Here is a 26936-nt window from a genome sequence, read left to right as displayed (position 1 = left end):
GACTCCATAAGTACAGAATGTCAGACTTGGGGAAGTGTGATGGAAAATTAGGTTGCCGTTGTCAGTGAGAAGGTGATGTAACACTTAATGTTTTGACACTATATTCAACCAAACTGTATGCAGAACTCACCAGTCGATACTGCCCACTTCTTGCCATTGCTCTAAGTGTGGGATCAGCAAACTATGGCCCACTCCGCTGTCTGTTTTTGTGTTCTATATGTCGCTAAGAATGGTTTTTACATTCTTAAGGATTGTACAAAAAGAAAAAGAAGGAACGATATGTAGCAGAAACTGTATGGCCTGCAAAGCCTAAAATACTATTTGGCTCTACGCTAATGACTAGTGACCTTCATGTACAGATCCAACCACTTTTCAAGGACAATTGCTTTATGAATTGTCGTCAGCGCCTGTGGCTCAAACATAGTGAAATAAAACTGCATGTTACTGTGCCTTAGAGAAGGCTGAAGACAGGGAAACGCAGCGGCCTGGTGGGGAATAGGAGGGCAACTTGGCTCCATCACTTATATCTGAAGCAGGCAGGGCCCTTGACTCTGTTTTGATGGTGGAAAATGAGTCCTTGGATCCAGAGTCTGTGTGTTCTGGTCTTGACTTTGGAAATTTGATGAGTAAGCATTCACAGGAATAAATTCTGACGGCCCCTTGAAGGTCGAGAGCTGAGAATCCTTGGCCTCCTAAGTTTATCTAAGGAGGGAGCCCAGGCTTGCATCTCACTTGATTCTTCCTTTCCTTTTTCTTCCTGCAGACACTCGTTTAGCACTTAAGGTATCTCGGTTGAGTGGGCAGATAAAGAGGCTGAACTGGAGAGGCAGACCCCATCCATTAGGGCAGGGCTGGGCCCGGGTCTGAACTGAGATGGTAGCCCTGCCAGGTGGGCCTAAGGTGAACTGCTAAGTTGACGGTTTTAAAAGTAAAGAATGACTCTTTTCCTTTTCCTTTGGATGCTCCATGGCCATGTGTCTGGGCCTTTGGGTTTCCCCAAAACGCCTTTTTACCTAGGCATCCTCTCTAGTCTCTCACCTTAGTTTCTAAAATGCACCTCTTCCATAATTAATACTTTAGGGGACATCTTTTCTTCTCTGATCTACCCTTTTTTCTCCTCCCCTTGTCCCATTCTCTCCTCTAGGCTATTTTTCAAAGTTTGCCTTTGCAACTCTCTTTTTTTGATCACCCTTTGCTTCTGTGTAGACAACTGCCCTTAGTATAATCCAGGGTGCGTAGTTTAATAAAAATCCAAATTTACAAAACAATGCTGTTGTCATGCTCAGAGAAGCATCCATTAGGAAAGTCGGCTCCAAGTCAAAAGGCTGATGGCCAGTTTTGGCTAGAATTCTTTGGCTCACTGTACGGACAACCTTGGTTTCCACCATTGTTTTGATAGCAGAACACACAGCTGTGAGACAGAGAGAAGACAAGCAATAGAAATTGATTTAGTAAAATTTGAGATGCAAATATGCAGAAAAACCTGTCACCTTTGGGAATCTCCATTACTCAGAGTTCAGTGTAAGCCTAATAGTTACAAGGATTTTGGTGTCTGAGCAGGTATGTTCCGGTCTTGCCTTCTACCCATAATTAACTTCACCTGACTTCCTTAGGTTTCTGCTTCCTCATTTGTAAAATAGGGATGATGGTAGTACTTGCCACATAGGATTTGGAGATGACTGAAGGGGTAATATATGTAAGGAATTTAGTACTGAGTCTGGTACAATGTGGGTGCTTAATAAATATTGTAATTAGTATTTCAGCACATGTGGTATGGTCTAGTGCAATGCTTCTCAGACGTTTTGGGCTCAGCACATCTTATCAGGAAAATAAAATAAAGGATGTTCAATTAGATATAAATTTCAGATAAGCAGTAAGTAATTTTTTTAGTATAAGTATGCCCCAAATATTGTATGGATACTTACACTAAAATATCATTTGTTGTCTATCTGAAATTCAAATTTAACTGGGTGCCTTGCATTTTTCTTTGCTAAATCTGGCAACCCTGTCTTCCCATTCTTAAAAATTATTGAGGAACCCAGAGTGCTCTCGTTTATGTAGGTTGTATCTGTTGCTATTTACCACATTAGAAATTCAAACGAAAAAATTAAAAATATTTATTAATTCCTTCAAAAATAACAATGGTAAAATCTTACGTTAAAATAAATAATATCTTTATGAGGGGAAAAGTTGTATTTCCAAACAAAGTAGATGGTGAGAAGAGTGCATCATTTATATTTTGCAATTTGTTTTTTCCAAATTTCTTCGATGACTGGCTTACTAGAAGTCAGCATTTTTATATTTGCTTTGCCTTCAATCTATTGAGAGATGCTATTTTCATCAACATATATAAAGAAAATTTAGCTTCACAAAGGCATACAGTTGTAGAAGGGAGGAGTATTTAAAGTAGCCTTTTCAGATAATTTTGAACATTCTTCTTTGATACGAAAATCAAACTCTACATGAGATAGCTTCCTAAAGGTTATTTACACTGTGGAATCTGAAACCATAGCAATGAACTTTTCGTACTCTATTACATTAAAATCCACTGGTTTATCCTGTACTTTGAATGGCTCCTTTACCCATGCATGATTCTGTAACATAATGAATTGGTCATTTGGAAAATATTGGTTTACCGAGTTGTGCTGATCTTCTAAATACTGACACATTTCATTATACAATATTAAAACATCACATTTGTTAATATTACAACTAATCTCATCAGAAAAAACTTTAATCGTTAGCAGGCTGTCAAGCTCATGGTGGTGCGTGCAAATTCTCCACTATTTTAACTTTTGCTCGAAAGCTTGAATTTTATCATTGGAAACAGATACTATCAGTTGTGTTCTTTGATGTGACCGGCACACTTCATTCATTTTTCTAGAAAATGTCTGCCAAACACACAAGTCTGAATCCCCATAGTTTGTCTGTCATTCAAGTAAAAATGGTGTTCTGTGACAAAAGCACCTGTAGTTTACTCTATAACTCAAACCATCACCCAATTAATTTCCCTGAGATTATTGTCATAATTTGGTATGCAGCAAGACTGATTGATGCATACTTCCCATTTCACCACACAGAATATTAAAAAGATATATATTCAAGAGTCAAGATATACGAAAATTAATGTTTTCCTGCTTCCTCAACTACATTCTTAAGGAAAACTGGCTCTTAAAAACATAAAAGAAAACCTTTGAGTGTCTGGTGATGAAATCTGCTATGATTACTGGTACAGTTGTGTGCTGAGGTGTCAGCGGTTGACCCACTATTGCCTTTTCATCATTAGTGCAAATGTCAGTGCAGTGAAAAAGGCAAAAATATTAGAATTATTATTCTAATATAGTAGTTATGGCCTTGCAGACCTCTGAAAGAGTCTTAGGGTCCCCCACGGGGTCCCTGGACCTCACTTCGAGAGCTGCTGGTCTAGTGGATGATGTCCCAGTGACAGATTGGACAGTGTAGATTGGTCATGTGTTCCCCTCTCCTGCTCCAGCCTCTCCTTTCTTGGGCAATTGGGAAAAACAGCAAGGGCTGCTGGGACCTTGCTTAGGGTCTGGGTTTAGGCTGGAGTGGGTGATGAGCGGTTTCTGAGGCCACACACGTGAGGCTCTCTGAAGCTCCCTCCAGAGAACTGAAGGGGCTTGAGTGATTCAGGGGAGTGCCAAGGACTTTGGCAGATTCTGGGAGACTTAGCAGCTCCAAATAAAATCTTCACCTCCTGCTGCTTCCTCCTCTCCTATCTCCTAGTGTCCAAGGGAGAGCAAAACCCCTTTCAGAATCTGGAACCATCCTGCAGGTCAGATTTATGCTAGACGCAAGGCTATCCATGCTAGAAGTAGGTCCCTACAACTGACAGAAACTCTGAATAGGCCCAGGGTAACAGAGCAGCACTCTCCATGGGCTGGTTATTGTGCCCAGTCAGAGCTCTGGAACTGAAAGTCCCAGGGGTATACTTGTTCACTGCCATACGCAAAACAATAGAGCAAAAATTCAAATTAGAATCATATGAGTAGATGTGGGAAAATGCTATTACAAAACATTTATATTGTGTAGGAGGCACAGTTCTTTCTCGGGGCCATAGGATTTAGTCTCTGAGCAGCATGCGATATCCTATTTAAATACACCAGCACACCAAGTGCTGTACGTAACACAGGGAATTTTAACACCGCCTACAGTGTTTAAAGCCAAACATCAGATTTATACTCAGATTTATAGAAGAAATGAACATAGAGGCTTCCCTGAAATGGGGGAATCCGTACCACCTATTAATAGATTTTGTTGATAGACTTTAAAGTGAATGGGACAGATTATTTTGGGGGCAAGAAAAAAAGGTGGAGGAAAGGTGGCAGGGAGGCCAAGGAAAAGGAGTCGAGTAGAAGAACAGGGCCAAACAGGTTCTGAGCACAGAGCGGCAGAGAACACGTAGGTGGCTCTTGATTTGGGCAACTGGTCCCCAGAGTGAACATGCTGCAGCGTGCTTGGGGCAGGCAGGGGAGTGCAGCTCAGGCAAAGGGCAAGGGCTCCGATTGGGACCGGTTCTGCTATCAGCCAGGCAGCCATGGGCAGCCTCTCTGAACCTATTTCCTTCTCAGTCAGATGAAATGAGATGCCACATGTCCAGTACCTGGTCATTGTTGACATTTAATAAGTGATGCTCGTTTCATGGTATGACATGAAAGTTGGCTTCTTTGCTGTCTTGTCTTTATAACACGCTTTTCTCATCCTCTTGAATAAAAACAAACCAAAGCAAAGCAACTCCATCAAAACGTAAGGTCTCAAGCCTCCACTTATAGCTGGAGTGTGCTCCATTGAGGCACTGCTTTAGATTATACTACTATGTCTTCACATTTTTTTTGGGGGGGGGCAAAATTCAAATATGTTCCTTAAGCATCAGCACTGGGCTCCATGCTAAGGGGTGTAACAAGTGGGTGCTCTGGTGGCCTAGACAGCAGTTGACGTTGAATGACACACAAATATGTGACCCAAGGGAGGCGCTAATAAGGAAAGACTCCTAGGAAGTGATCATTGTCCCCAGTCATGCAGGTTTGTCACTTTGGAAATGTGCTCCTATTGGGTTCGCCTAAAGAAAGGCACACAAGGACAGCAGTAGCCCGGAGGTGAGTTATAGGGGTCAAATGAGATAGACCCTAAAAGCAGGTAAGAGGTGGACCAGCCCAGAGGGAAGAAGGAAGATGAGAAGAGCCATCCGAGAGGAAAAGATGTCACAGTTGGGGAGAATCGATTAGACCAAGTGGGCACTGTAGGGCCCTGAAAGAGACATGCATTTGAGGGAGTGGCTCAGTGTTTGAGTGGCAGCAGGATCCTGGCCTGTCAGGAAAGCTGAGCTTCAGTCCCAGCCTCGTCAGCATCACCAGTGACCTTGGGCCAGTTGTTGAATCTTTCTGGATCTCAGGTCTCACTTTGGTGGAATCAATACAATAAGAACATCTGTCTTACCTCCTCCCTCCCCGGGTTGTTTGATATGTTGTATAAAATAATAGAAGAACTCGGATGATGAAAAGAATTGCTCTTTACCACCTCCCCATCATCTCTCAGGGAAGTGAGGCAAAAAAGCAAGGAGGAAAGGAAGGGGGAAAAGAAAGAAACTGAGAAAAAAGGGAGGCCAGGACAAGACTTTAGAAAGCAGGTTAGAAGGCAAGAGGAAAATGTGAAAGCAAAGAGATGGCTGCCTGGGCTGTCAGCCAGGGAGGCCCCTTCACCACGCCCTGAGAGGCAGATAAATGGATCATTTAGGATCCCACCCAAGGCAGATTAGTCAATGAGACTAGCATGAGATGAAGTCAATTGCCCTGAGTCACAGCACAACCTGAGGCATCTGTAAATGAGGAAACTGAAAATAAGATGGAACCTATCTACATGAGGTAAGGGGGACCAAAGAAAATTCATAACAACCCTTACAATGTTTTGAAAATGTGAAGAACTGCTCTGTGCCATTTTCTAGGCTCCCAGATTGGGAGAGTTATCAGTTCTTTGGGATATCTTCCCTAGTAGGGGGTGGGGACAATAAAAGGGTTTTCTTACTTGCCTAACCTGGCCTAGTGTGTGATTCTGAGGCCAAAGTCAATTATTCTCTAGATGGCCTTGGTCTCCTTTTAGCGAGTAGGTTTGACTGTTGCTAAATAATTCTATTTTCTCCTTTCTCAGGCTGTCCTACTCAGAGTTGCAAGAGCAGGTACCGTGTTTCCCTGAAAATAAGACCTAGATGGATAATCAGCTCTAATGCGTCTTTTGTAGCAAAAATTAATATAAGATCCAGTCTTATAGTATATTATATTAGACCCGGTCTTATATTACATAAGACTGGGTCTTATATTAATTTTTGCTCCAAAAGACTCAAGTTGCTGGTTGTCCAGCTAGGCCTTATTTTTGGTGAAACACAGCAGGTGTGTGCTACCCACATGGGCTCTAGACTCTATCAATCTCCATATGTAGTTTTTGTAAAACCAAGCCGACAGTCCCTGGGCACCCTCTCTCTTTTTTATTTTATTTTTATTTTTTTAATTTTTATTGGGGAACATTGAGGAACAGTGTGTTTTTCTAGTACCCATCAGCTAAATCAAGTCGTTGTTTTCTGTCTAGTTGTGGAGGTCGCAGCTCACTGGCCTCTGTGGGAATCGAACTGGTGACCTTGGTGTTATGAGCACTGCATTCTAACCAACTGAGCCAACCGGCCGCCCCACTCTCTTTATTTTGTTAACCCTGGTGGTACCAAGAGGCACCTGACATTCTGGGTATGCTAATAATTCGGTGCCAGCAAGTTTCTGTTATCCTCCAGTTGTAATTGTTAACTTGAATGGAATGCAAAACTTCTGGTTTGGAACAGAGTTGGTTTTTAACTGTGAATTTACTTGAGGGATAGGGAAAATGGGGAGTACATTTTGTTTATTGTGGAAGACTTTTTTTGTAAAGCTTTTCTGAATTGCATTTGCTCTGATAGATAGAAATACATGGTAAATGTACAGTTACTACTGTATCTACAGACTCACTGGTGAACTCTATCTACCCTTTATTAACGCTCGCCTTTGACACTTTTTCAGTTTAGCAAGCCAAGACTTGCTGGGGGATTAGGACAATGAGCTTATCATAAGGCTGCTTTAAGGGGAAAAACACACACACACACACACACACACACACACACACAACTCTAATGCTTCTAGTGTCAAGGTTTACTTTTTCAAGCTCTTCCTGGTTGCCCACCCCCACCCCTCGAAAGTTTGGGATTTTTTTTTCTCCCTAAGGGGAAGTATGGAAATAGAGCCCGCCTATTCATTTGCATTATTGTACATCACACACTATCTTTGCAACCATTATATTGTGTTCTCTCAATGGTGTTTGCTCTGAGGGTGGGACACACGGCTGTTTAGTGTCTTGTAAAACATTTACCAAAAGCACTGAGCCATGGATTTGAAGGGCATTCCGTTGCCAGAGTGTGGGAGGAGAGAACGAGCAGTGGAAACAGAGAGCTCCAGGTGTTTGCCAGGTACTTGTTTCATACTTTAGTATTTAGAAATGTTTAAAATTTTACATTACATACGGGTCCCCTTCTACTGAAGGGGTGGGGATGGTGAGGGGAGGGAAGGGGCAAAAGTAATTTCTTTGTAAACTGTATTTTTCAGTGGCTCTGAGTCCCCGGATAATTATAATCTTCGGTTTCAGTCAAATGTTGTTTTCAGTTTTACTAGAGAGACGTACATTTCATGGAGCGTGAGGTAAAAATCTACCTGTGCTTGAAGTTTTCCAGTGGTCTGAATCAGACGTTAGCGTTTGGAATCAGATGTTAGCATTTGCTTTAGCAAAGAATTCAGAACCAGGTGTGGTGTTTCTAGGAGGCGACGTGTAACCTTGTGATTTGCACTTCAGTATGCCCCGTGACTCATTCCATTAAAAGCTTTTGCTAAATGGTGGTTCCGGTTTCATGAAAATACTTTTAAACTCCCCCTGCCCCCCACCATTCTGTTAAAGTTCGACTAGATAAATTAAAGGTCGGCTTGAAAGACTGCTTTAGATCCTCAAATCTGTGTTTTTAGAACATAGTCACTAGGAATGACGTTAGACGCTGGTCATAGATAGTTTTGGCGAAACTAATGACTACTTCTTGGGAATATTAAATATTTATATTCTACCTTGTTTTGCTGTATAAAAACAACAACAACATGAGCATATACTGTAAAACTAGAGCCTTCATCAAATGTTTACATTTAATGAATTGTAGTAATGATATCCTAGACCACGTTATTAGTGACTAAAACCCAAGCAGCACATGCACAAATCTAGAAAAAGAATAGCTCCGAAAGATTTCTGTAATGGTCAGTTGTTGGGGAAAGGAACTGCAGTATAATATATGCAGCATAACAAACATGGAATCTTTGGCTTTTATCCTGTGTCTCAGGGCAGGAGACGTAAGTATGAAGACAGTACTAAAGTTTAAGAGCCCATTGATATTATAAAAGAATGTGATTTTGGTACATTTTTGCCCAGTGACACTGGCAGTAAGAAGCCAACAGTTTTTCTTCTGACAAGTTCCCAGGTATTGCAAAATGGCTGGAAGAAATGATTGTTTTAAAATTAGAGGAAACTTCCTTAATGGGAAAAACTTCACTGTGGCTTTGTGTATTTAGGCAAATAGGACTAAATCTAACCAACTGGAGGTCAAAAGACACCAGTGTAGCTGAGAGACAGCAGATTTGATTATTTGCATATGCATGTCAGAAAAATGAGTTTATTTCACTACCCTGCCCACTGAAAATTTTTGTCACTTTCGACAAGTTAATTAACTTTTTCCTACCTCTAAGATTTCAAAACAGAGGTAAGAAGACTTGTTCTCTACTTGTCTGTCCCCCAGATGCACTTAGATTGCTCAAGAGTCTGTCAAACTTTTGACATGCTGTGATACCACATAAATCCAAAAATTAGACGCTGGCCAGTGAAGGAGCTCATGCCTTAATTCCACTGTCTCTAAAGGAGATTGATGCCGTTTTAAGTTTGAAATTTTATCAGAGGAACAGAAAGACTGGAAAAAAAGTCTAAAAATAAACCATTTCCAGATACTTTTATTCCTCATTTCCCTTTATTTCACTGGGAAAATCCTTATTCAATGCCATTTCTTTGTTTAGCTTTTTCACATTTCAAGTCTCAAAGATCTACATGGAATTGTAAGAAACCGAGATGAGCAAAAGCTGCATGTGTACCTCTTGTTCGGGGTTCTTACAGTTTCACGATAGTTTGTGGATGGATGAAGTCGTACATACATCAAATTAAGCCTTGAATCCCTTGGTCCGTATCTCTGGCATTTAAAACTTTGCTGCTGTTACATGTGATATGGTAATAATACTTATATGTCAGATTGGTTTTGTAAGGCATGTAGTCTTTCTACAAAGGTGATTGGCATCTATTCCTCTGTCCTTTAGACTGCAAGTTCCCAATTTGTAATATGTCACGAAGGTGAATTCTCTGGATACAATAATGGGCCCCAAATTAGGTGGTAGTTTGCAACATGTGATAATACCAAGGAGTCAGGGCAGTTTTGGCTTGGACAGAGCTGTCGTACAAAGGCATGGATGGGTGACAGCCTTTCAAGGTGATTTTGGTGGCTGTGCCAGAAAAGTCATATACATGTGAGTTTGGGGTAAGAACTACCATGTTTACCTGAAAATAAGACCTAGCCGGACAATCAGCTCTAATGCGTCTTTTGGAGCAAAAATTAATATAAGACCGGGTCTTGTATAATATAATATTATAGCAAAATAAGACCTGGTGTTATGATGTTTTATGTTTGTTATGTTATGTTGTTATGTTATGTTATATTATATTATACCTGGTCTTATATTACAGTAAAATAAGACTGGGTCTTATATTAATTTTTACTCCAAAAGATTCATTAGAGCTGATGGTTCAGCTAGGTCTTATTTTTGGGGAAACAGTATGCAGGCAAAATGGAGGAATAATCATAAAAACTTGGGCTATTTTGGGCTGGCTTTGTTTTGGTAGGATGAAATGAAAACCGCATATGTATGGGTTAGCTGAGCAATGTCTAAAAATCCTTAACTTGTCTAGTAACCTAAAGTCTTAAGAAAGGCAAAAAACAGTGCTCACAGCAGTCAAAATTAACGCCATGAAGTCCATCAGGGTGCCTATTGACTCTTGGTTTAGACATCTTTCTATAAAATTCCTGGTTTCTCAGTGCACAGTAAATCAGAACTCTTCTTTGTTGGCTAATGATCATTCATTCGTGTACGATTCATTCATTCATAAATACTTAGGTCTAACTCTGGGCTAGGTTCTCTCACCTCTCAGTTCTTAAATGTCACTTCTTTAAGGTGACCTTCCCAAGCACCCTAAATTAGGTCCAGTACTTCCACCTTTAAGATAGTCATCACATTGTTTTTTACTTACAGCCTCTGCTAAAATGTAAGTTTCCTTAGGTCACGGATCATGAGTGTCTCATTCATCACTATATCTCCAATGCTTAGTGCATACTAGGCATTCAAAAAATATGTGCCAAAATTAGTGAATAAATGAATGAAAGAAAGCAAATGAGAAGGACCGGGTGGTTAGAGGCAGGCATGCAACAGTGAAAAATAGCCCCAGATAACAGGGAAGGGGCAAAAACTACTACCGTGTTTCCCCGAAAATAAGACCTAGCCGGACAATCAACTCTAATGCGTCTTTTGGAGCAAAAATTAATATATGACCTGGTCTTATTTAAGACTGGGTATAATATAATATACTGGGGATATGATATGATATGATATATGATATGATACGATACGATATAATACCGGGTCTTATATTAATTTTTGCTCCAAAAGATACATTAGAGCTGATTGTCCAGCTAGGTCTTATTTTTGGGGAAACAGGGTATCATCCAGTATAGAAGTAACGGTCCCTGAAGGCTTCACTCCATCTCAGCCCAGCTTGACCATGCAAGTTTCTAAGGAAACCTTGGTTTGCAAAGAAGAATGCATTCAATAGTGTCTGTTTTAAGTAAAATGGTTAAATTATTTGGAAATTTCATATATGAGAAATCCTTTTTTTTTTTAATTAAAATTTATTGGGGTGACAATTGTCAGTAAAGTTACATAGATTTCAGCTGTACAATTCTGTATTACAACATCTATAAATCCCATTGTGTATTCACCACCCAGAGTCAGTTCTCCTTCCATCACCATATATTTGATCCCCCGGGAAATTCTTTATTCCTACAGTTATGAGGTACCAATGAATACATGTCTCACTCATGTAAATGTAAAAGAGACTGGAAGAATGCGTAAGAGAAAAACTTCCATGTCATAAGATTAAATCAAATAAGTACTTTGAAAAAATACTATTTTAAACACTGTTGAGATATAAAGGCAGTAAAATGCACAATTCTTGCATATACAGCTTGATGAATTTTCATGTATGTGTGCATATATTTTATATATATACACACACACCTGTAACCACCACTCATGTCAAGGTACAGAACATTTTCAGTGTCCCAGAAGGCTCCCTTGTGCCTCCACTCCGAGTTACACACACACACACACACACACACACACACACACACACACACACACCAGGTGACCACTACTCTGACTCCTATTACATCGATTAGTTTTGTCTATTCTTGAACTTCATAAAAATGTAATCTTTTGGTCTGGCTTCTTTCACTCAACATTGTGTCTCAGACATTCATCCACATTGTTTCATGTAGCTGTGATTTATTTTTTCATTGCTGCATAATATTCCTTTGTAAGAATAGACCACAATTTAATAAACTTGGGAAATTAAAAATGTGACTATGAGCTGAAAATCATTCCCTGTGTGCACCAGCTCTTTAAAGTTAAATGATCTCTTCAAGGGTGGGATGGAAATGTTATCACCTGAAAGGGTGAAAGGAGAGGAATCTGTTTCTGGGAGTGTATTTGCTAAGTGTTCTGTATGGGCTGTTTATTAACTGGAAACATTGCCCATAGAGGCAACTGCCAGTGTTGTTTTTGCAGATGAGGAAACTGAGCCTAAGAAAAGATTCATGACTTCACAGTTGGGCTGAACTAAACACACAAGTTGTTAGTTGCCACAGAGAGCAATCCGGTCCTGGCAGAGATGATGCCAGATGGCTGTTGAGGCTGTGCCACCTCATTAATGAAGCCTCGGCTTTTATACAGTAGTGCAGACATGTGTATCTCCTGTCGGAAAGCTGGCCATTGACCTGACATTTCTTAGGTCATTTCTCTCTCTTTCCCTTCAAAGTTTGTTTTGTTCTGAAAAGAAGGCTCTCTTGTGTATTTTTTTATTCTCATCTTTCTTTATGAACATAGTTTTTTGCTTTTGAATAATTTATTTTCAGATGCACATGGTATATTGTAAAATCTGTATTTAGCAACTCTTGAGGTTTTTCTTTTTAAAGATCAGGTTTTAATGTCTATGTGTAAAGAAATAGTCAATCGCCATAAGACAGGTAGGTGAATTTCAAATCACAATTGCTGAGAAATTTTCCGGGAGGCAAAGGTCACGTCTTTCAAAGTGGGGTTTGAAGTGCTTTAAATTCTAACTCAGAGAAGGCTCTGCATGCTGACCCAGTGGGTATATCAAAGTCTGACTCAACTGAATATCTCATCGATGAACAAAGTTTCTAAATTTCCTTTTCATTACTACCTTCTTCAATTTTCCATCTTACAAATAGTATGCATTCACAAATAATTCATTCTTCAAAAGTTACCAGAGACTTCTCATGATGCCCTTCATTTGGAATAATAAAAGGGAGCATATACTCTTTAGATTTTTTTCTAGTTGGGAATGAAAGAAGTTATGTTTTTAACTTTGCATTAATATCATAAGGCACGTCACTATGGTCTGTTCATCATTTCATCGGGGCTGAAGATAAGCTGGTTAGCCCACCCTTTGCCCAGTGGAAGACAAGAAAATACCCAGATAGCATCTCAAACATTTTTAGTCACTTATAGAAAGAGCAAGCGATACCCAGATTCTTGGTTTCAAAGCTTTATTATTGTCACAATTAATAGAAAGCCCTTTTTATATGGGACACTTGAAAGCTTTCAGCACATATGTGATTTGATTCTTTTTTTTAACTTTATAGACAACCCCAGGAACAATATCTTGTATTGCAATACTTTAAAAAATACTTTCTCAAGTAATTTTTATGACCACTTTTTATTTTTTAAAATTCTGAGGTGTAAAATATACCCGTTTTGTGTATGAGAAGGCTGAAATAAAGAAGCTTCCTCCATATGCCACTTGCTTTTTCCACAATTTACCAATCTGTCGCTGTTACTGTTAGGATTAATTGAGATAATGTGCAGTACTGAAAGTATCTGGCCTGTCATGGGCATCCAATAGAGCTTAGTTTACCTTCCCTTTGAACAGGATTTCCTGGAAGGAAGTTTGCCTACGTGAACGGAAATGGACTCTTACCTTAATAGTGAATTCAAAAGATTGAGCACTGTCATGTGTGACTTTCTTGTCTTTCAAGATTGTGAAAGCTCCACATTTAAATTAGCCATTGTTGAAGAAAGCGCCATCTGTGTGTCAATCACAAACGCAAACTAGGACTCTGAGTAGAAACAAAGGCTTTCATTCTGCTTTTCTCATAGCATGGCTTCCTATTGCAAAGCCATAAGAAATGCCTACTCTTTCCTTTTTTTTTAATTAAAAATATTAGAATAGTTCATGTGTACAGTCCCTGCTGTTGTTTAATAATAGATATGTCAGAAAATGTAAGATCATATAATGAAGGTGTAAAACGTATGGGCATCTACACACACACACACACACACACACACGATTGAATATAGCCCCATTTATAATATGATGAAGGCTTTATTTGCCGCATAAAACGATAGGTAAGTATTTTAACTGGAATTTTAAGTTGAAATAGAATTCCATAGAAAAAAATTATCAGGCTCTGAGGGAGTGGGCGTGCTGTGGAAAGAACACTCAACCAGTAATCAAGGAATTGATCCATTCCTGGGTCTTCCTCTTAACTAGTTCTGTGGCTTAGAGAAACTTCTTCATGTTGTAGTCCAGCCCCTCTTTATGTTTGCAATAAGAAAAATTAAGGAAATCTTGTTCTTTTTTTTTTTTTAGGACTTTATTGGGGAACAGTGTATATTTCCAGGACTTTTTTCCAAGTCAACTTGTTGTCCTTTCAATCTTAGTTGTGGAGGGTGCTGTTCAGCTTCAAGTTGTTGTCCTTTCAGTCTTAGTTGTGGAGGGCGCAGCTGAGATCCAGGTCCAGTTGCCGTTGCTAGTTGCAGGGGGCGTAGCCCATCATCCCTTGCAGGAGTCGAACCAGCAACCTTGTGGTTGAGAGGACGCGCTCCAACCACTGAGCCACCCAGGAGCTAAGCGGCAGCTCACCTCAAGGTGCCGTATTCAATCTTTAGTTGCAGGGGGCGCTTCCCACCATCCCTTGAGGGACTCGAGGAGTTGAACTGGCAGCCTTGTGGTTGAGAGCCCACTGGCCCATGTGGGAATCGAACTGGCAGCCTTCGGAGTTAGGAGCTTGGAGCTACAACCGCCTGAAAAGTAAAAAGCAACAAACAACCTTTTTATTTTTTTCATTTTTATAATTTGCCTTCAGAAGTTGAAAGTCCTTGGTCCTCCTTAAGCACTTCTTTGGTAAATAACCTGCTATTTGCAGATATCTTGTAAATGGCCTGTTTCTTAGCCACATAAAAATTGTGACGAAAGTAAAGAATTTGAATGGAATGTGAACAAATTAAGCCAATGGTGATAGTTTTTGATGGGGAGAAGTTTTTCAATTCAAAGAAGTAATCCAGTATTATATTAATTCATTATTCTATTAACTAAGATCCTATCATAGAATCTCATAGGGAAAATGACAGGAAAATAGTAGAAAGAAACAGTCTAATTCACAAAAGAGAAATACTGATGTATAACATAAGGAAGAAAGTTAACATCACAAATAACCTGCAAATCAAAACAACAATGAGGTTACCATTTCCCTGCCATGAAGAAATCCAGTTTAGTCATAGGTGTCTGATGGCCACACAAATTGCTATGACCTAGCAGGAAACAGTTTGGAAACATACGTCAAGAACCTTAGAAATGCTTCACCCAGTCATCACACTAATGGGATTCTGTTGGAAAGAAAGAATGCAACATAGAGGAATACCTCTGGAGAATGAGGACACCCAAATCCCCACCCATGATCAGAGGGTGTACAATTTTCTATTGAATTATCTGAATTTCCATTTCATCTCCTCTTTCTTCCCTATGGCCTTAATAAAAAATTGTCTAGCTATGAGAGAGAGAGACAGAATGAGAGAATGAGAATGAACCTTCTCCCCCTTTTAGGCCTTTCTTTGTTTTCCACGGTGAACGTGGATTTCTTGTATCATCAAAAGAAGCATACAAAAATGTTATTTCTAAAAGTAATTACTGAAATTCAAAGTCTCTTGCCAGCAAATCTACAAGATAATGACAGTAAACACTGTCCAAGGTGAAGGACAGCAGGAAGCAGTGACCATGGGGAGTTTATTGACCTTCCCATTATATGCTGCTAGTAGGACTTTTCAAGCCCTTGGATTCTGAGTTTGTTCAGAATATCCAGGACTGGCATTACTTGTGCCCGTGGCTCCCCCGCCACTCCGCCCTCCCCAAAGACAAACTTGCAATTCATTTGTCCTGAGTAATCCTTCTCCCAATTCCTGTCACCTGCTGCTGGCTGTCAGCACCACAGAAATCTCCCCAAACCCCACCTCTATCTAGCCTTCTCCTACTTTGAGACCACCTTGCAGGGAGAATTCCCCTGCCCAGTGCAGACTCATCATACTTCTATTACATTTATTCTGCCCTCTCAGCGTTAGGTTCTGATTTCAAGTCTTTGTAGTTCTTGTTTCAAAAACAAGGAAGGAAAGAAGAAGGTATAAATGTCAGATTTTAGTCACCAGTATTATCTGTTCAAGCTAAACAAATTCAACTGTTTTCAAGTGCTGTATCATTGAGCACTGACTGATTAAACAAATGCAGTCGTTAACCCCTCTCCCCGACCCTCTTCCTCCTCCCCACCAGAGAGATGGGGAAAATACCATCTTAGCTGGGGAACACATTTCTCAACAACACTCAGGGAGTCCAGTCCACTTCCTCCTTCATGCTTGACTTCCCCTCAATTCAGATCAGGCTCAATTCATCGAATGAGGTTCTCTACTCCTTTTTCTGAACATAGCAACAAAGACACATCAAACAAATATGCTGTGGGAAATATGTCAACATGGTTACAATACAGCAAATAATTTGTCCAACGTGGCATCCCCACCCAAGAAGGTAGGCAGGCAAACCTGCTTCAAACTTATATCAAAAACAGTTACAAAATGCCCAAACTTGACCTTTGTGTATATTCTTTCTGATGAGCTGAATGGCCAGAATCTAGGGGCGGGGGCGGGGGGGCGGGGTTGCTATAGACCGTGTTAGTGTGTAAGACTACATGGATGGAAACTTTTGAACTGAGGTAAGCAGGAGAGGGGAGGACGGGTACGTGTGTATGCTGGGCTTGTGGTGGAGGTGGTTTTGTGGGTACTTGCTGTTGGCATCAGGAAGGGAATTATGCCTCTGGAAAGGAAGAACTAAAAGACTGAAAAAAACATCACTTGAGCTACTGAGTTTCATTTGACTGTCATCTGAGCCTTTATTAAATCTTGGAAATGGTGACCAGAATTTTTAATAATGCATTAAATAAAAAGCACATTGATTAGATTAGTTCCGTGTACTACACCAGAGTGATATAACATTTCTAAGACTTACTGATCTAACTCTGCCCCACATCTCTGGTTCTTCTGTCCAGGACCTACCCTATGACTCTAGCTAAACCTGTGCTGTCCAATGTGGTAGCCGCTAGCCACATGCAATACACTATTTCAATTTAATTAATTAAAATGAAGTGAATCATTTAGTTCATTGTTTGCACTAAGCACATTTTAAATGCTCCTTTGCACTTGCTTAGTGGAAACGGTATCGGACAGTGCAGATAAAAAGTGTTTCCCTCATCACAGCAAATTCTGTTAACACTGATCTAGATACTTGTTTTCAGGATCTGACAGTATGAAATATGAGCTGTGCATCCCTCAACCCTCTGAGGATAGAACTAAAAGCAGCAGAATCTAGATCTGTTTTATGTTTCATCCTTCTTTCTGCTTTCCACATCTTTTTTTGTCATACAACCTTCATTATAACATTTATCTTCATGTGTTTACATTAGATGTGGCCTCCAGTTGCAGTGATCAAGTTCATCGGTAGATTGGGCTCAGGTTAAGACTGAGAGTGTTTCCCTGTGTTCATTTCACTCTTCATGATAAATGAAGCCATCAGCTGATTTTGTACGACATTTCCTGCCCTATGGCATCATTCCCTCCTCCCTCATTTGTTTATATAATTTTTAAAGCAAATCAAAGACATATTATTTTTATTTCTAGTATTTTAACATGCATCTTAAAAACATGAAGATATTTTTATGTATCTGTTAGGATCATACCTAACAAAATGAACAGTCATGCCTTGTTATCATCTAATATCCAGTTCATATACACTTTCCCCATTTGTCTTAATAATTTCTTTTTACAGTTGATTTCTTCATTAAAGCTCCAAACAAGGCCCATAGAGAACGCTTGTCTTACGTGTCATTTTCACCCACATTTTATTATTATAATTTCAAACATAGCAAATTTGAATTTTGCAGTGAACACTCACATACCCCAAACCTAGATTTTGCCATTAACATTTATTGTGCTGTACTTGCTTTGTCATATATCTGCCCACCAATCCATTTTTCTACCCACAAATTCATCATATTTTTTTGATGCCCTTCAAAATAAATTGCTGAACATTGGAAACACTTCGTTTATTAAAGTTCAATATTTGTTTATAGTTTTTTAAAGATAATATTTGCATATAAGGAAATGCACAAATCTTAGGCGGACATTTACTGAGCTTTAACAAAGGCATGCTATTTTGTAACCCAAACCTCCATTGTGATAAAAAGCATTACTATCACCCCCAGAAAGCTCTTTTCATGCCCCCTCCAAGTCAGTCCCTATCCCTACATCCTCCCTTCTCCATCAACCACCAATGTGAATTTTTTCCCACCGTGTATTTTCCTGTTTTAGAATTTCATATAAATGGAATTCACTCAGTATGTACTTTTCTGTATAAGACTCCTTTTACTCACAATGTTTTATTCTAATGAGCTAGTGAGCCATGGTGTTGAATGTATCAGTAACTCATTTCCTTCTGTTACTGAGCGGTATTCCATTGTCTGACTGTATCACAGTTTATCCATCCTCACATTGATAGATGACTAAGACGTTTCGAGTTGTAGTCTATTATAAATAACACTGCTATAAACATTCTTGCATAAGAATTTGGGAACATGTTTTTATTTCTCTTAGATAAATACCTAGGGATACAGACACATTTTTAAAATAAAGCTTTTAAGTAGAATATTAACATACAGCATAATTAATTATTAATCTCCATTATTATGATATTTAAAACTTCAGCTAAGTGGAACAGCTCAATTGGCCATGAAAACACAGTGTTTCATCAATATATTGGAGCTTTAAAGCGACTTGGTCTTAAAGACATTAGTCGGCTAAAAGGAAATAACTATCACACTGCCCCTTGAGTTTGTTGATTTGGCGTCAATCAAAAAATGAATTTTATGTGAACTTTGGATTGGGAGACAGGAAATCTGACCTTTAGTCCCAGGCCTACCCCTAATTAGTAGCTTTGTTACCTTGTGAAATAATCCAGTCACCACCACGAAATGAGGAGCTGAGGTAGATGACCTCTAAGGTGTGGTTCAGTCATCAACCATTTCTCACGTTTGTGCTAAGCTTTGAGGACACAGATGGGAATACACATATCTTTTGGTCTTCAAGGTGTTTCTTATGTAGGAGCACTAGGTGGTCTTCTCCAGCTATAAAGTGTCTGTTAGTATTGCTGATTCATTATGTACCACCAGTTGGGCAAAGCACAATATAGTCAATGGATGAATGAATGAATAAATGCATGGAAACAAAATCAAGAACATTGTGTCCATGGGCACTGATATGTCTAGAACCAGTAAACACAATATGCTATCTACTATAATAAAGATTTAGTGTGCTTGGGGAACAGTGACAGGAAATGATTAAATAAGATATGGTTCTGAAGTTGTAACTGCTTCCTCATAGAGTTTTTAGGAAGAGTCTAAATAAAGTGAAGTTTCATTTCTTTTTTTTTTAATTGAGGTAAAATTGGTATGTAACATATTATTTTCAATACAACATACTAATTTGATCTTTGTATACACTACAAGGTGATCACCACAATAAGTCTTGTCCATCTGTCACCATATAATTGACTTCCTTCACTCATTTTGTCCATTCCCCAATCCCCTCTGATAACCACCAATCTGTTCTCTGTATCTGAGTTGTATTTTGTTTTGTTTTTTTAGATTCCACATATAAGTGAAATCATGGTATTTGTCTTTCTCTGTCTGATGTATCTCACTTAGCATAATACCCTCTAGGTCCATCCATGTTGTCGCAAATGGCAAGATTTCCGTCTTTTTATGACTGAGTAGTATTCCACATCTTTATCGATTTGTCTGTTAGTGGACACCTGGGTTACTTCCGTATGTTGGCTATTGTGAATAATGATGCACGGAACATAGGGGTACATATGTCTTTTCGAATTAGTGTTTTAGTTTTCTTTGGATAAATACCCAGAAGTGGAATTGCTATACCATATGGTAGCTCTTCTTAATGTTTTAAGGAACCTCCAGTACTGTTTTCCATAGTGGCTGCACCAATATACATTCACACCAACAGTGTATAGTGGTTACCTTTTCTTCACATCATTTCTAACATTTGTTATTTCTTGTCTTTTTGATAATAGCTGTTCTAACAAGTGTGAGGTGGTATCTCATTGTGGTTTTGATTTGCATTTCCCTGATAATTAGTGATGTTGAACATCGTATGTACCTGTTGGCAATCTGTATGTCTTTGGAAAAATGTCTATTTAGATCCTCTGCCCATTTCTAAATCAGGTTGTTTGTTTGTTTTTTAATAGAGTTTTTTGTATTTTTGGGTATTAACACCTTAGTAAATATATGATTTGCAAACATTTTCTCCCCTTCAGTTGGTTGCCTTTTCATTTTGTTGATGGTAGCAGTTGCATTTCTGATGTAGGGAAAGTTCTCCATGCTATTTCTATGCACCTAAAAATTTAAATAAATGAATATTTGGAATCGAAAGGCCTTCTTGTTAATGTATAAGATCCGTATGCTGTGGATCATAAATTTCACTCTCTTTGATTATTTTTTAATGATTATGGGGTTTGTTTTTCTGTTTGAGGTAGACTCTCTCCCTAATTTTTGCATTGCAGTCCTTCCTCCTTATTTGTGTATTCATTTAATAAGTATTTATTGAGTACCTACTATTAACATAAGGTGTGAGATGGTAATGCCATAGAGAGTTATAAACTGAAGAGGACTTATCTAAAGCTAACCGGAACATCTTCTCCAATTTGTAAATATACCAGTCAGTCACATTTATAAATTTTGTTAGAAATGAAGACCTCTGGGTGTGTGAGTGTGTGTGCGTGTGCAGGCCTTATGTTTCCTAGTAATCAGGAGTTATTATATCAACTATCATACTTCACAGTTTTTAATAGAATGCTCTACTATATATAGTTTGTTTTCCAAGGACTCCTAAGGGGAATTTTCAGATTTACCAATAATTTAGGAGTTTAGAAAAGGGAATTTAAAGAAGCATCAATTTTAAGTAACTGGGCCCTGGGATATGTATTACTAGAAGGTCTGCTGCTGATTATGTGCCCAAACCAAGTGGCTATTCACCAGACTAAGCAAAACTAGCTTGCTTAATGAAGTTCAAATTGAAAATGGACATTAAAGTTTTGAAGGTAGGCTGATAACAGCTCTTGACATTTGTCTCTGCTTTCTAGAATTAGAGAATATGTTTTAAAATAATGAGCATGTGCAGTTCATAATATAAAATGAAAGAAACTTGTTTTGAACTTGTATTTCTCTGAGTTTTCACTAGTTTTTAAAGAGATAATCGTATATTTGCTCATGTGCGTGAAATATTAGAAGGATACCAACTTTGGATTATGTCAAAAGCAAAAAACAGTAAAGCGAGGAGTAAAGACACACAGAGATGAGGGGCTATCTTTATAGTGGAGAGAGGGCAAGCTTAGATTCTGATCTCACTGTGCCACATGTTTGCTGTACAATCTTGGGAAAATTTCTTTACCTGTCTATTTCTCCATTTTTTTGTGCTGAAAATGGGAATGGTGCTACTTTCCAAGGTGGTTAAGATTAGAGATGATGTATGTAATGAACAGTAAAGACTTTATATACTGTGATAGGTAACTACAATCATCTGCTACCAGAGAAGACAGAATGAGACGTTGGCATTGTTAGTGGCCATTTTGGTTATAGCCAAAACTGCTCACCACAATTGTGATGGTTGGATAAAAAGTTTGTTTGGATGGAAGTCTGTATAGAAGAGTGGTTTTTGACCCTGGCTACTATTAGAATCACCTGGAGAAGCTTTTAAAAACTACCACGGCCCAGGATCCTACAAAAAGTCTAGGTTTTTGTTTGTTTGTTTGTTTTTAAGTTCTCCAGCCAAGGTTGTTCAACCAAGGTTGACATATAACAATTTAGCCCCAGTGACAGTTTGGAAGCCATCATTCCTGCTCATAGCTTTGCTCTGTGCTCCTGCTTAAACACACAGCTACTGATCTGGTTCAACCCTGATCAAAAACTCTCTTACACATCTGCCAGTTTCCTGTAAAAGTTGTCTCCCACTAGGTTTTGTTGTTTATTCCTGTCTGCCCTCTCTGTCTTCTTCTGAGGGGAGCAGAAGTCAGATAAAATAAAAGGAAGCACAAAAATGAGGGTGATCAATTGTTTCTGGGTCCTGTGTGCGATCCCAGTTACCACCGTTCAGGACATCAGACGTGGGGGCTCCAGGCGGCAGGGCTTTTAGGGGCTGCGCTGTGGTGGCATTAGGCTGTAATCATCGCAGAAAGGCTCTCTCCACGAACATGAGAGATTTCTGTAAACTTCTACTGCAGAGAGAGAGAGAGAGAGAGAGAGAGATCTGATCGCTTTTCAGAAGTTAAATATACAAATATATGGTGATGGAAAGAACTGACTCTGGATGGTGAACACACAATGGGATTTATAGATGATGTATTACAGAATTGTACACCTGAAACCTATGTAACTTTACTAACAATTGTCCCCCATAAACTTTAATTTAAAAAAAAAGAAGCAGTTAAATAGAAGGACCCTTTAGGAGGAAACTTGCACTGGAATGTCCTTTGTCAATTTTCTGTTTGAATGCTGGTAGCACTTCTCTCCAAAGATACGTCAGATTAGCACCACTCTTTTGTTATACCAAAAATGATGAAATGCCCTTTTCAATAAGGACAAAGAGGCATAAAGTGAAATTTTGCTAGGAGGGAAAATGACAGCTTTTGTGAAACTTGGAGAGTATGTTTGTTGAACTAGGAAAACGTAGGAAGAATGAATGGGTCAGGTGAGATTATTGTGTGACCTTGGTTACTCCATCACCATAAAAACATACACCAAGGAAGGGGTGCGGTGAGACCCTTTGTTAATTAGGACTGTCGGTTGTAAGTGACAGAAACCCAATCCCAAATAGTTTAAGGAAACAACACATCAAATTAAATTCTATACGTAAAATTACACATATACATATATACTTACCCCACTGACAATTCCAAGAGGTAGAACGTGACTGGATCAAAGGATTCAAAAGAGGTCATCGGGATTTTATATATCTGTCAATCTCAGTCTGTTGTCTTCTGTGTTGGTTTTATTTTTTGGCAACTTCAGGCTTATATTGTTCATGTAATTCGTTCATAAGGAAAACCCTGCAGCTTTCTCACCCCTAGAAGGACTCTGATTCAGCCGCATGGTGGTGCACCTGAGTTCTGGGACATGGAGGGGTGTGTTACCTGGGAAGGTAGGTGGGCAGGAAAGTAGGTATCTGCTTTCCTCCTGAGCTCCCTTTCCTCAGTGCAAGTGCTTCATTGATCTCTGGTTCACAAATCGCCACGTCTTAGGCCACAGACTCCAAAGTTGAATTGCACCATGTTCCTTGCACTAGTGTGGACTTACTGACTCTCAGGGTTGTTTATCTATGCAGCTAAGCCTCTTGAGAACTGGTGGAGGTTTTTATCATTTCAGCAAGATTTTGCCCTGAGAACACGGAGTACTTGACTTGTCTCTGTTTTGAAACTTTATCATTTCTTTTTTCTTTCTTTCTTTTTTTTTTAACCAAAAGGAAGCCATTTGCAATCTAGTTCTACAAATTAGCGTTAGAGTACAGGTCTGATCATGAAAGAACCAATATAATCAACATTATCTCCCTGTTTTGTTTCAAGAGCAAGAAAACCTCTTGAGCAATTATTGAGGGGGAATAAATGCAACATGGTATTCTGTCATGTATTACAATTATTAAGGACTTGGTTTACATTTTCCCTAGTCATTTGTACACTTGTAAGTTCAATTTCATGTCTCTGTTGCCTGGTACCACATGATAGGAGGTCAATAAATACGTATTGAAGGAAGAGTCAGGGATTTTTTTTTTTTTTGGATCATTTTACTGGGTGTTCTAATTTGCCAAAATTAGAATTACAGGTTAAAATTCACAATATTAACTCCAGGACATCCACATATATTTGTTATTATATAGATGTATGATCATTAATATCTTTCTATGTACTATAACATGGCTATATTATGATATCTATATATTATAATTAATATCTTCAGAAATACAAACTGATGCCCAGCTTTCTTGAGTTGAATTTGGCCTTGATAATGCTCTGGCTGGAGCAGTGAAGGGCCCTTTCCAGTTTCTTACCTCTCACTAAAACGTATCCTGTTTTTCTTTTAAATTCCTAGAGCCCTTTGTGGGGAAAGAACTTCACACTCTTTGAGCCCTTTCTATGTGCCAGGTGTTCTATGGACTCATTGCCTTATTGAAGTGTCACAACCACACCATAAAGCCTTCCTCCTTCTCAGCTGTTAAGAGAATTAATTATTCCCTCCTTCTGATGCCATCTATCATGGCATTTATCACACTGCGTTGTAATCATTGTTTGTTTTATTTCCGTGTCGACTACTAGACGATGAGTTTTTCAACTATAGAATTTGTGTCTTGTTCAGGTGTGTATTCTCAGTACCCACTTCATAGTGGGAACTCCAGAAATATTTTTTAACAGTTTAGGTATTGTGCGATCTTTGTGTTACAGATTTGACATCTGAGGCTCACCCACAGTTACTAAGTGGAAAATGATATGGTTAGTTTTTGAGCTCATGTCTACCAGACTTGAAAGCTTGTTTTCTTTCTGCGAAACCACTCTAGGAAAGCAAGATTGACTGAGATGAAGAGGGTGATTGGTGAAGGGAGATGGAAGAGAAGTATGATGGAGAGTTGTTGCTTGCTGGGGCTGGGAAGGGAGGTGAATTACAAATAGCTTGGTTTAGCAATGCTCTGACCCCGGGACTTCCAACCCCAGCAAAGCGCATAGGCACGTGTGCATGCAGACACCATGGGGGACTTTCCTCACAGAGGAAGTACTAAGTGAGCAGGGATCAGAGAAAACATTTCTTGGAAAGCTATTCACTGTAAGAATAACAAAGAGCTGGAACACTAAGCCATGCACCAGGACGTAAAAGTATCATTGTCATAATTGAACCTTCTCCGAAATGTTGTTCTGTGTGGTGATAGTTTTACCTGTGAGGAAGTGGGGGTGGTGAGGGGCAGCGTCTGCTATACTTCCACTCTCACATGCTTGGCTTTTTTTTTTTTTAAGCTTTATTTGGGATACAATTTACATACCATACAATTCACCTATTTAAAGTGTACAATTCAATGGATTTTATAGTATATTCACAGTTAGTTTTGCAGCCATCATTACAATCAATTTTAGAACATTTTCATTACTTCTCTAAAAAAAATCCGCTGTGCCCGTTACCAATCACTTCCCTTTTCTTTTCACCCCTCTCCCTCCCACCCCCTACTCCAGCCCTATGTAACCCCTAACCTACTTTCTGTCTATAGATTTGCCTACTCTAAACATTTCATATAAATATTAGGTTGGTGCAAGAGTCATTGCGGTTTTTGCAATTATTTCTAGCCTTTTAAACCGCTATTACTTTTGCACCAACCTAATAGAATCAGTACAATATATGGTCTTTTGTGACTGGCTTCTTTCACTTTGCTTAATGTTTTCAGGGTTCATACATATTATATAGCATGTATCAGCAATTCATTCCTTTTATTACTGAATAGTATTCCATTGTGTGAACACACCACATTTTATTTATTTATGTATTCATTAGTTGATGGACATTTGGATTGTCTCTACTTTGAGGCTGTTGTAATGCTGCTATGATCATTCATGTAGAAATTTTTGTGTGATCGTAAGTAATCAGTTCTCTTGGGTAAATATTTAGCAGTGGAATTACTGGGTTATATGGTAATTCTGTGTTCAACCCTTTGAGCAACTGCCAGACAGTTTCCCAAAGTGGATGCACCATTTTGCATTCCCACCAGCAGCGTTTGAGGTTTCCAGTTTTTTTACATCTTTGCCAACACTTGTTATCAGTCTTTTTTGATTATAGCTACCCTAGTGGGTATGAAGTGGTATTTCATCATGTTTTTAATTTGCCTTTCTCTGATGACTAATTATGTTAGTCATGAAAAGCACATTTTTCATGTGTTTTTTGGCCATTTGTATATCTTTGAAGAAATGTCTATTCAAATCCTTTGCCCATTTTTTTAATGGGTTATTTGTCTTTTTATTATTGAGTTGTTGGAGTACTTTGGATGTAAGTCCCTTATTGGATATATAATTTGCAAATATTTTCTCCTATTTTGTGGGTTATCCTTTTACTTTCTTAATGATGTCCTTTGAGGCACAAAAAGTTTTAATTTGGTGAAGACCAATTTAATTATATTTTCCTTTTGTTGCTTGTGTTTTTGGCATCATATCTAAAAGGCCATTTCCTGATCTAAGTTCATGAAGATTTACACACCTATGTTTTTCTTCTAAGAGTTTTACAGTTTTAGCTCTTAGATTTGGATGATTATCCATTAGGATTTAATTTTGTATATGGTATGAATTAGGGGTCTAACTTCATTTTCTTGCATGTGGGTATCCAGTTGTTCTAGCATCATTTCTTAAAAATATGTCTTTTCCCACTGAAGGGACTTAACACCCTTGTCAAAAACCAATTGACCATAGATGTATGTTTGTTTTTTTCTAGACTCTCACTTTGATTCCATAGATCTATATGTCTATCCTTATGCCAATACTATACTGACTTAATTACTTAGCTTTATAGTAAGTTATGAAATCGGGAAATGTGAATCCTCCAACTTTGTTCCTTTTTTTTCAAGACTCTTTTGGCTATTCTGGGCTCCTTTAATTCTCATATAAATTTTAGGATCAGCTTATCAACTTCTTTAAAGAAGCTAGCTGGAATATTGAGGGGACTGTGTTGAATCTATAGATCAGTTTAAGGATTCTTGCCATCTTAATAATATTACATCTTTGATCCATGAACATGAGATGTTTTTCCATTTATTTAGATCTTTAATTTCTTTCAACACGTTTTGTGGTTTTCATATTATTTTATTGTTTTTGATGCTATTTTAAATGAAATTGTTTTGTTAATTTCATTTTTTGGATTGTTCATTGACAGTACATATAAATTCAATTGATTTTTATATATTGGTCTTGTGTTCTGCAGCCTCGTTGAACTTGTTTATTTGTTCTAATAGTGTCTTAGTGAATTCCTTAGCATTTTCTACAGATAAGATCATGTCGCCTGTGAATATATATAT

General features: G+C 38.6%; 1 protein-coding gene across 16 annotated transcripts in view; it reads left to right on the top strand.

Moving 5' to 3' along the window:
* The window catches only part of RBM47 (RNA binding motif protein 47), a 149633-nt gene that overhangs the window by 66864 nt on the left and 55833 nt on the right, over window positions 1-26936 (top strand). For 2 of the 16 annotated variants that reach the window (XM_074324593.1, XM_019751971.2), the window contains exon 1: window positions 7348-7501. The exons of 13 other annotated variants lie outside the window; for them this stretch is intronic. The gene's annotated coding sequence lies outside the window, so the exon portion shown is untranslated. Of the gene's footprint in view, window positions 1-7347; window positions 7502-26936 lie in introns of those variants that run through there. One more of the 16 variants, XM_019751975.2, reaches the window with a different exon arrangement.

Source organism: Rhinolophus sinicus, linkage group LG02 (assembly GCF_036562045.2).
Source record: "Rhinolophus sinicus isolate RSC01 linkage group LG02, ASM3656204v1, whole genome shotgun sequence".
In the NCBI taxonomy this organism is placed as follows: domain Eukaryota; kingdom Metazoa; phylum Chordata; class Mammalia; order Chiroptera; family Rhinolophidae; genus Rhinolophus; species Rhinolophus sinicus.
Note: the sequence above shows the minus strand (reverse complement) of the source record. Positions and strands in the feature narration are given on the sequence as shown.